Here is a 10198-nt window from a genome sequence, read left to right on the forward strand (position 1 = left end):
AACCCTGGTCTCCCAGGTCGTAGTCCAACACTCTAACCACTACACCACACTGGTTTTTTTTAAAAAAAAAAGAATGAAAAAGATTCTTCAGTATCAACAGGTTTCTAATAATTACAAAAGCAAATTACTTACTGTAGATTTCTTTTTACTGTATTGAATTATAACTTTTAACCATGTTAGCAAACTTGAAGAATTCTATTCTTTAAACAGCTTCTGTTTTTCTAGCCCAAGTCAAATCCCTCACAGAAGCTTTACAATGCAAACCGAAAGGTTTTAGAGCAACGATTTTCCAGCTTGTGGGTCAGTACCCGCTACTAGGTAACAGCCTGATCTAAGGTTAGTCATAACAGTAGCACTATCTCATTCTAATATATAACTAAATGTGTGTTTAAGCTAAAAGTGTGGGTCTCTGGTTTGAAAAGTTGGAGATTACTGATATAGACAAGAGTACTCCCTACTCTCCCTAGCAAGCAAAACCAAGACACGGAAATCCTTGCTTTTACTATTTGTATTCCTGTTTGGAAATGCAGTTATAGCAGACAGTTTACAGGATTGTAGGTGTACAGATGTTTTGCAAGTGGCTTGTATCACCTGCTTGCATTTCTTGGTCTTTTAAAGAATGTTATGCAAGAACTTATGGGATATACTGCTTCAAAGAAACCAGATCTGCAGAATACAACTTAGCATAACGTGCCTCTTTTTGGCATGCATATACAGTGGTATTTATGTTTGAACCAATACCAAGTGTTGATGCAAACTAATTTTTCCTTGGTGTCTGCTTGCACAGAAGATTTTGCAGTGTGCACAGGACCAGTCAGGTTTCAGATTTATCCCAGCTCTATGAGAAGATGAAATTGGCCAGGTTTTTGCTATATTTGAAGGGGATGTGCACAATACATGCAACGCCTGTAAAAATAATGTCATCAGGATCTACCTACCAAACAGCAATATTGTTAGGGACGGTATGTTTGAATATCCCAAGCACAGTAATTTTTAAAGGTGCAACTATGCAAATTTACTTCTGAGCAACTGTACACTATTAATCTTGTCTCACATGTGTTCAACACTATTCCTCTGAAGACTCGGTGACCAACTGTGGAACGTAGTACAGAATCAAAGAACCCCTTCTTTCATTTTTGATTTCAAAAAAAGTGATAAGCAAAGGCTTTAATTTCCTAGTACTTTGTAACGTCCCACAGAATCCACCCAATCTCATGTCTTGTTTAATGTGTATGCAAGGCAGCTGGGTATAAACATATGCGAGGGAGGGAGTTCACGGCTATCACTATGCTGACAATACCAATGACATTTAACTCCAGTCCTTCCAAAATATGCATCGATTCCATATAGCCTTCCATGCACAAATTAAGGTGCGGTTTTAAGGCTCAGTCCTAAGAGAATTGACCTTTCCTGTTTTTCCATCCCATCTTAATTGCCAAGATCAGTGAAGAGCACCTCGATCCATACATATGTTCAAATGGCATTCTATTAAACATCACTGTAGAGAGGCAGAGTTAAGGTTGTATGTCAAGGATAGGGAACCTGTAGCCCTTCAGATATTGTTGGACTCAACCCCTGTAAAATTTCCAAAAAAAAGGCCTCACAAGTGGTAAACCAAGAACAAACCCTGGCTTCCACTCAGTTTGTTGGGGGGGGAGGGAATTGAGCTCAGGTCCAGATGACACAACAAACCAAAGATTCGTTTGTTGCTCTCAGCACAGTCAAGAGTGAGGAAGGAGCAAAACATGCACTAACACACAGCTCATTTGTGCTAAACTATTAAGTATGGATTAAGGAGCCAGGCTTAGAGGTTTAGAATACGTATTGAATAATCTCTTTACTGTAGACTGAAAAAATGGTAATTATGATTTATCTGTCCTCTTCAAAAGTAACCCTATATTCCAAACTTTATGCTAAAAATATTATGAAGTTTTCTTCACAGGGTCATCTTTGTCACTTTTCTGAACACCAGGAAAGTCATTCAAGAGCACCAAACTCCTGAAGATCACTGTAAATAAATGAAGCAATACCTTGCATCAGAATCTTCTTAGTACTGAAGATAATTATTTCATTACTTGCATTTTACACTGATTGATCTAAATCACAGGAAGACCATTTAAATATTATTTTAATGGCAACTGATGAGTCAGCATCATAAGGTAGCATTGGTATGTTATTTATTAATGAAAATTGGCTTAAGACACCGATTGCACATGCAATGAACAATTAGCATGGTATGTCTGTAATATAAACCTTATTTATTCATTTCCAGGAATGACAAAAGGAGTATTTTGCTTATGTATTTTCTCTTGGTGCAATCTCAATCTTTATTTCACTTATTTAAACTTACTTTTAAATGCACTAATTTTTGAAATATGAACATTGATATATTGCTATCAGTAGTCTCCAAGAAGAACAGGCACTAGAGATTGGCAAGAAATTCTATTCAGTTTATTTTTAAGCCAAATCTATCAAATTCCCACTTTCCAAAATAACATGAGAAACGAAACACAGCTATACTTTGAAATATACACTTATTTCAATTTTGCTATGCAGTTCACCAACCAATGTTTACCAAAATGCATGTTATGGGAAATGTGTATAAAAATGAATATGAGTGAAAACAGCATACAAAAACGCATTATATGATAAATTGCTTGCAAAGCCATACACATTAGTTAAAACTGCCTACAAAAATGCACACTTAAATGCTAGAGAATTTTCATTAGGATTTTTTTTTTAAAAAATCACAAATTGATGCCGAAATGTGGAGAAAAAAATTAAGATTGAAAAAATGAAAACGTAGAGAACTGAAATGGACAGATCCTTCCATCCCCAGCAGGCACTACCCTAAAACTTTCTTTAGTACAAACCTTGAAATCTAAGTAATTAAAATCCTAAGAACATAGTAAGTTGAGCCACAAGCTCCATGAATAACAGCAAACTATGGATTTTATCTAAGTAGTTGCTCTTTTACAATAAAGGCCAGTACACAATGCTAAATTCATTTATTTAAAAGATTTTAAAAATATGGAATGTTCAAACAGTGAGGTCTGCTGGATAGAGGTTGCAAGTTGAACCTGGGTTTGAATGATGTCATGGACTACTCACTGTAACCGATCTGGTTTGTTCACAATTAGGCATTTTCATATGACAAGTAGCACGTGAGGAAAAGTTGAAAAGAATGGCCCCAGAAACATATAATTTATCATTTGCAGTAAATAATAGATGGGGACGGGCATCTGCATATGTACATTGGATTAACCACATGCAGTGACATTTAATACCAACCTAGACATCTGGAAATCAAAGTGCAATTCAGCCATTCTGTTCCCAAAATAGTTTCCAAGAATAGCAGGAACCAAAAGGTAGGAATAAACAGTTCTCAAAATGGAGGTCAGTAAGCAAGCAGTGAGGGCCCTATAAGAATGGAACTGGGCCTATTCTTCAAACATTTTGTGGAGTCAGGAGAAGTTAATGATCCCAAATTATTCTGAGAAATGAAAACCGAAACAAACTGCCAAAGCACCAATAGGATCTTTCTAAACAAGGTGAAGAGAGAACGAAATGGCAAAAGTGATTCAGTGCAAGTACACAACGTGATGCACACTAGGACAAACACTACTAACTTCATGTATACATTAGTATGAACCATCAGCAACTAATCAAGAAAGATATTTGAAGATGGATAACAAAATGAAAATGTTAACTCAATGAAACTCGGTGCAGTGGTGGTGAAAGTGGCAAGTTCTAGGGAATTATGAAGAGAGAGATTAAAATATAATTGCCAATGTCATGATGTCTTCATATAAACCTATAGTGCAGCCACATTTGGAATACTGAGCACTGTTCTGGTCACCCCATGCCAAAAAAGAAAAAGTACCAAAAACTGAAGAGATTCTAGTACCTTCCTGTCATAATTTGGGGCTTTTTTTGTTTGTTTGGAGACGCTATGATGAAGGGGGGGCATAACAGGTCAAAGGCGGGGGGAAACTCTTCCTCCCACACAAAATTAGAACTTTGGGTTACCTCATGAAATTGATTGGCAGTATAATCAGGACGCAAAGAAAGTTACTTCACACAATGCATAAACATGATGTAATAATGGCCACTGGTTTAGATGGCTTTAAAATGGGATTATTCTAGCTCATGTAAGATAGGCAATCAGTGACTGCTATCCATAATACTTTCAGCTTTGGAGACGGGAGAATCCTTTTAAGCCTTCCCAAACATTATAGGTTCATCCTAAGCTTCAGTACAAGGTGAGATGCAAGATACTTTTTGGCACCATCGTCTCCCAGATAACTTCATTCATGTAGTACCAAAACACTTAGCTTAAAATAAATCACAATTGAAATCATTGAAAAACATGGCAACTCAACTCCACCAATTTTACAGATTCCACGCTTCAAAAATTAGACCAGTTGTCTTATATGTCTGCTGTATTCTTTTTTTGCCAATCCAGATATCTTAAGAAGACTCGGTGAACTAGACAACTGCACAATCTGTCAATAAAGTAAGCTTATTTTGAACTACTATCCATATGACTCAATTTGTCAGTAAAAACTGCCACCAGCGCTGTGCTTGCAGAAAAATGTCCATAAATGCATTATTGCGACTGGCAGATCGATGTCTATAATAAAAACAAATAGATTTAACAAGTGCTTGCTTTTACGAGTTATGCTATTGGTAGAATGTGCATTCAGTTTCGCCCTTCGACTTCTGGGAACAGGCAATACAGACTGCAATAGATACTTTGCTGACCATACAGTTGTTACAAACAGGAAATTATTCTAACACAGAAAATCTTTAAAAGTACATGAGGCATTCATAAACATACATTTTAGAATTTAAACTATCACACATCTAGAATTTTGTTCATTCTATAGGTTTCTTCAAACCATGCAAATTTATCATTAATAACAGCCAGCACTTTCTTTCCAGCAAAGAGACTAAAACTCACTATAAAAGAGCTGCATCATGGGCAAAAAGACTCACTATTCTTGTGAATGGTGCAGAAAAGAATTATATTTTGTTCCCATGAGACAATGATTCAGCTCTGATCTAACGGAGAGAAACCACCACTGTATAACCTAAGTTTTTAACATTCAACATGTGCATTAGGGTGTCATCTTTTATGTTAGCGGTCTCCAGGGTAGTACAAGTAGTAGTTATGGATTGTTCAGACAGAGAAACATTCTTAACTGTATGATTACATAGAAAGTAATGTTGACAAAAAAACATTTCTCCAGAATTACATAATTCATTTAGCCTGAAAATACATCTATTATAGTTTTGCTTTTTTGCAATGAAATTAATGATTCCAAAACTTGCACTTTTAAGAATGCTATTGAACTCCAGCTGCATGCGCATCAGAAACATTCTTAACATTCTATCCAAAGTGTCCTAACAAATTATTCCAGGTCAGGCCCCAGTGTTTTGTGTTTAAGCAATCCGTGATAGCCTTCCCAGTGGGCATGAGTTTCTCCTTCAGGCTACTATCACTTTAGTGATGCCATTAAATGGTTCTCTACATACGTTAAGCATTAAACAGTGGTGACAAGTTAATTACAGAGTTATCAGGAGATAAAGTAGCCACGGTAACACACGTTACAGTATAACTACTATAGCTTCCTATAGAGCATCTGTGCAGTTACTGCATAAGTGGTGTAATTAACTTGTCATGGATCAGGCTGCAGATAAAAGTTGCTGACGCTGGCTTGCAAGCACACCTATTTGGATCCATAAGCTACTCCAAAAATCTTTAAATATGTATTTATTTTGAAAGAAAGAATAAGTGTGAAGGTACAATCTATTAAGAGACCATCAAAGCTTTTGGCTAACTAGATAAACATTATGAATAAAGATGGTATGCTGGGCTGGAAAAAACCCAAGTACCACACCTGGCTGCCTGAATACGTGAAACAGTACTACTAGCATTTAACAAGTTCCTAAAATTCTGGCAATGCTACCAAAATATTTCAATTTTTCCCCTAGTCACATGTCAATTTGTCCATCAGTCATTACCTCGCAAGGTAACCTGGAGACAATGGTACCAAAAAAAATTACCTTGCCATCTCTTTAAAATTACTTGGGATAAATGTGGCTTGGCTTATGCTGAAGAACAGGAAAATCTCATAAGGGCCTTTCCTCCTCCAAAATGAGATATATTTCTATTAAAGTAAGCCTACCTTGGTTTTAAAGAACTTACTTCCTTAGCGTATTTCATATTATTATAGGAAGAGCTAAAAGCCTGTTCAGAAATGAATGTGAGCTTTAGAATTGAATAAAGCATGTTTAAAATATGTCCCAATCTGTTTTTAAAAGCTGGAGAAGCTTCTTTTTTCTTCATTTTACCTCAAGTCTAGTGGGTATATGGCTTTCTAAATGGACTACAATTCCCATCATCCTTGACCACTGGCTACACTGGCTGGCGCTAATGCGAGTTGACCTTCAACATCTGGAGGACAACAGGTTCCCCAAATCTGTTTTACCACCCCCTCTGTGTTCTGAAGTGGATATGTAATGGGTAGGAACCAACTGAATGGGACAGGGTTGTGGTAGGCACAGTATAATTTGTTACTCCTTTCTTCAGCTACTGCTGACAAGCAGACTGTCAATATTTGAAATTATTTAAGAAAATCTTGCCAAAGGGTGGTGGAGGGAGGCATAGGGGTGTAAGAAGCATTAACCAGAAATTTAGGAATACACCACAGAATTCACTACACCCATAGGTCTGAGCAGGACTATCCAGCTGTTCTGCTGAGGGTAGTCCGTATGTATCAGGCACCTGAAAAAAACGCTTGAAGGGACAAGGATTAGCAGTCTGCTACCCGAAAGCAGTTAGTAAACATATATATATATCAACATTTTCAGAGCATCTGGCCATAACTAAGGGTTTTGAATTCTCTGGTCTGTCCTCCACATTTGCCAAAAGAATTTCTGACACCACACAGAAAAACCAAGATATTTATGGCACCTTCATAATGTGTACACTCTTTCATGTGAACTTCAGTTGTAGTGCTAATGAAAAGCTTGGAATCATGAAATGGCAATTCCTTAATGACAACTGAGACAGGAGCCTGAGAATGCAACCATAAAGCAATGCATTTAGGTACGTCTGTGTTGCATGTCATAAGAATAGGTTATGGCCTTCTTACATCAGAGTAAACATGGTAAGACCGGGCTCTTATCTCAAGATCAGATATTTGCACAAAAACTCATTATACAGATGCCTTCCACAGCAAGCGTGTTAATGTCAACATACATTTTTATGGAACAAGGTCATGTTTCATATGGCAGCAATATCGTAAACAGTTATACAGTTGCACTTGTAACTTGTGGTTTCTCTAACCTGGTGCCCTCCAAACGTTTTGAACTACAACCACCATCATTTCTGATCATTGGCCATGCTGTCTGGGGCAGAAAGCAGCTGTAGTCTAAAATATCTGGAAAGCACCAGGTTGAAAGTGACCTCGTTTAAGTCATTAAAGAAAGTTTAAGCCGAACCAGGATTCAGACTCAGAACTACTTTCCAAAGATACTGGTTGAGCCCTGGTCCATATGCAGCCAGTGTGGTGTAGTGGTTAGTGTTGGACTAGAACCTAGGAGACAAGGGTTCAAATCCCCACTCGGCTATGAAGCTTACTGGGTGACCTTGGGCCAGTCACTGTCTCTCAGCCTAACCCACCTCACAGGATTGTTACGAGGATGAAATCGGGAGGGGAGAACTATGTTTGGATGCCACCTTGAGTTCCTTGGAAAAAAGGTAGGATATAAATGTAATAATAAATATGACAAAAGGGACCATTAGCCATTCTGTCATACAAGCTGTGAATCAACGGCCTGGACTATACATGAACTAGAATGAGGTGGTAGATTAGGCTCTGCCATTTTAGACTGCAGGCTGAAAGAGATGGGGGAATTGCCTTCTTGAATGCTCTCCCATTAGAGGGGGTACTAGCAACAGTGGCAAGCTAACTGAGAAAGAACCTCTTCCTCTAATCTGCTATCTTACTACTACTACTACTACTACTACTTGCAGAAAGTATATATGTTAAATGCAGGAACATTCAAAACTGGCATTCCACCTGCAGAATAAAGTGGTACTATCCACTCCTTCACCTCATTTTCCTGCATGGGGAGAGCAGGCCTAGGACTATATGGGTTATGTTTTGGTAATATAGATCTGCCATGCATAGAAACTTAAGAAGCCCCACTCAAAACACCACAACATAAACCAGGAATAGGAGTAGCCAATATGGTGCCAGTCAGAGAACTGGCTATGCTGGCTGGAGCTGATGGGAGTTGTAGTCCAACATCTGAAGGACATCAAGTTGACTGCCTCAATATAAGCCATAGGGAGGGCCTTCTCATGCATGCCAAACATATGGATGGCAGAAGGAGGGGTGTAGCCAAGACAAGTCAATCCAGCCTAACTTTCTACACATGTTCAGAGCATGATCACCTCCTCATATGTGCTGAGGTGTCCACAAGAGAATCCTCTCTCCAGCTGAGAGGGGTTCAGGACAACGTTGTTTTCACAGGGAGCCAGAAATAAAAGTACGAGTCTATACTGTTTACAGCATTGCCACTGTCCTGCACAACAGTTTGTTTATTTACCCAGAATCTGCTGTGATGTCACAAGGGATTTTGGGAGGTACTATTTTGCCATTACTCCATAGCAGTTTGCTTCTATTATTATTCAATAGTCTTTTGCTTCTATTGGTCAGAATATGAGTTCCAAGGTTTTCATTTTAGAAATCTGAAGATGTCAACCATTATCCCACTTCTGGTGTATCCTCTTGGCTAGGAAAGAAGTGCCTGGAGGAATGATGATATAAAACAAGGGGTTTATTCATTTTGACGCAGACACCTACCCTGTCTTGTGTATGAACAGGGCACACACATGCAAAAATACAGCAAGGGCCATCCTCACATCAAGTTTTCATTTAACATGTAGCTTCTGAACTGCTGGGAAAACATAAAGGCCACTCCAAATATGTGTTAATCACCAGAAAGAGAGCTATATAAGTTAGCATTACCAACTTTCCCATTATAGAGAATATAGATAAATATTTTAGGTGGAGGTGAAGTTGAGTAGTACAAAAATAAAAACTATTAGATTTAAAAGGCTTGCACTGGCAGAGCATTAAAAATATTCACAGCAATAGGATTTACCATGTTTCATTATTATTAAATAAATAAATAAAAAGTCAGTGTGGCTTAGTGGTTAGTGTTGGACTACGACCTGGGAGACCAGGGTTCGAATACCCATATAGCCATGAAGCTCACTGGGTGATCTTGGACCAGTCACTGTCTCTCAGCCTCAAAGGAACGCAATGGTAAACCACCTCTGGATACCGCTTACCATGAAAACCCTATTCGTAGGGTCACTATAAGTCAAAATTGACTTGAAGGGAGTCCATTTCCATTTTCAATATTATTACATAGTTATGTCATGAAAGATACCCATACCAGAAACTCCCAGTCTACAAGGGGCACCAGGAGTTTTTGAACAAGTGGAAAGAACTGAGTTAAAAAAAACTTTGGGAGAAAGGTAGGGATAACCCTCTGGAATACTTACCAGATATATACATATATACTTATACAGTAATACCTCGCATTAACGTACTCAATGGGACCAGAGCGAGTACATAAACCGAAAATGTCCTTAAAGTGAAGCACTACCTTTTACAGTAAAAATTTGTTTACTTCTTCTTCATGCGGAGCCTCAAAGCCCCACGCTAAAGCCTCTGCTGATGCGCTGCCGCCTCTCAGCTGATCGTGATCATGCATCTCAGCTGATTTGCAGGGGCGCCATCGCATCTATTTCCACCCCTGCACGCTAAAGCCTCTGCTGCTGCATTGCAGCGCCTCCCAGCTGATCACACCTCCCAGCTGATTTGCAGTGGTGCGATTGCATCTATTTCCACCCCCACACGCTAAAGCCTCTGCTGCTGCGCTGCGTTTCTGGAGAAATACAGGCATATGGAGCATGTACGTTATAGTGAGGCGACGTTAAGCAGGGTATGCCTGTATACATATACATACATACAGTAGGGCCCTGCTTATATGGCGGGTTAGGGACCAGGCCCCTGCTGTAAAGTGGAAATCGCAGTAAAATGGAACCCACTGACTATAATGGGCCGCGTCACGCAAAAATGACGCAAAATGCCGTAAAATCAGCTTTAAAATG

The 10198-nt window shown here is 38.7% G+C and overlaps 1 protein-coding gene across 3 annotated transcripts in view; it reads right to left on the bottom strand.

Moving 5' to 3' along the window:
- The window catches only part of MGMT (O-6-methylguanine-DNA methyltransferase), a 303940-nt gene that overhangs the window by 292298 nt on the left and 1444 nt on the right, over positions 1-10198 (bottom strand). The gene's annotated exons all lie outside the window — the stretch shown is intronic.

This window comes from Rhineura floridana, chromosome 7, assembly GCF_030035675.1.
Source record: "Rhineura floridana isolate rRhiFlo1 chromosome 7, rRhiFlo1.hap2, whole genome shotgun sequence".
Classification (NCBI taxonomy): Eukaryota; Metazoa; Chordata; class Lepidosauria; order Squamata; family Rhineuridae; genus Rhineura; species Rhineura floridana.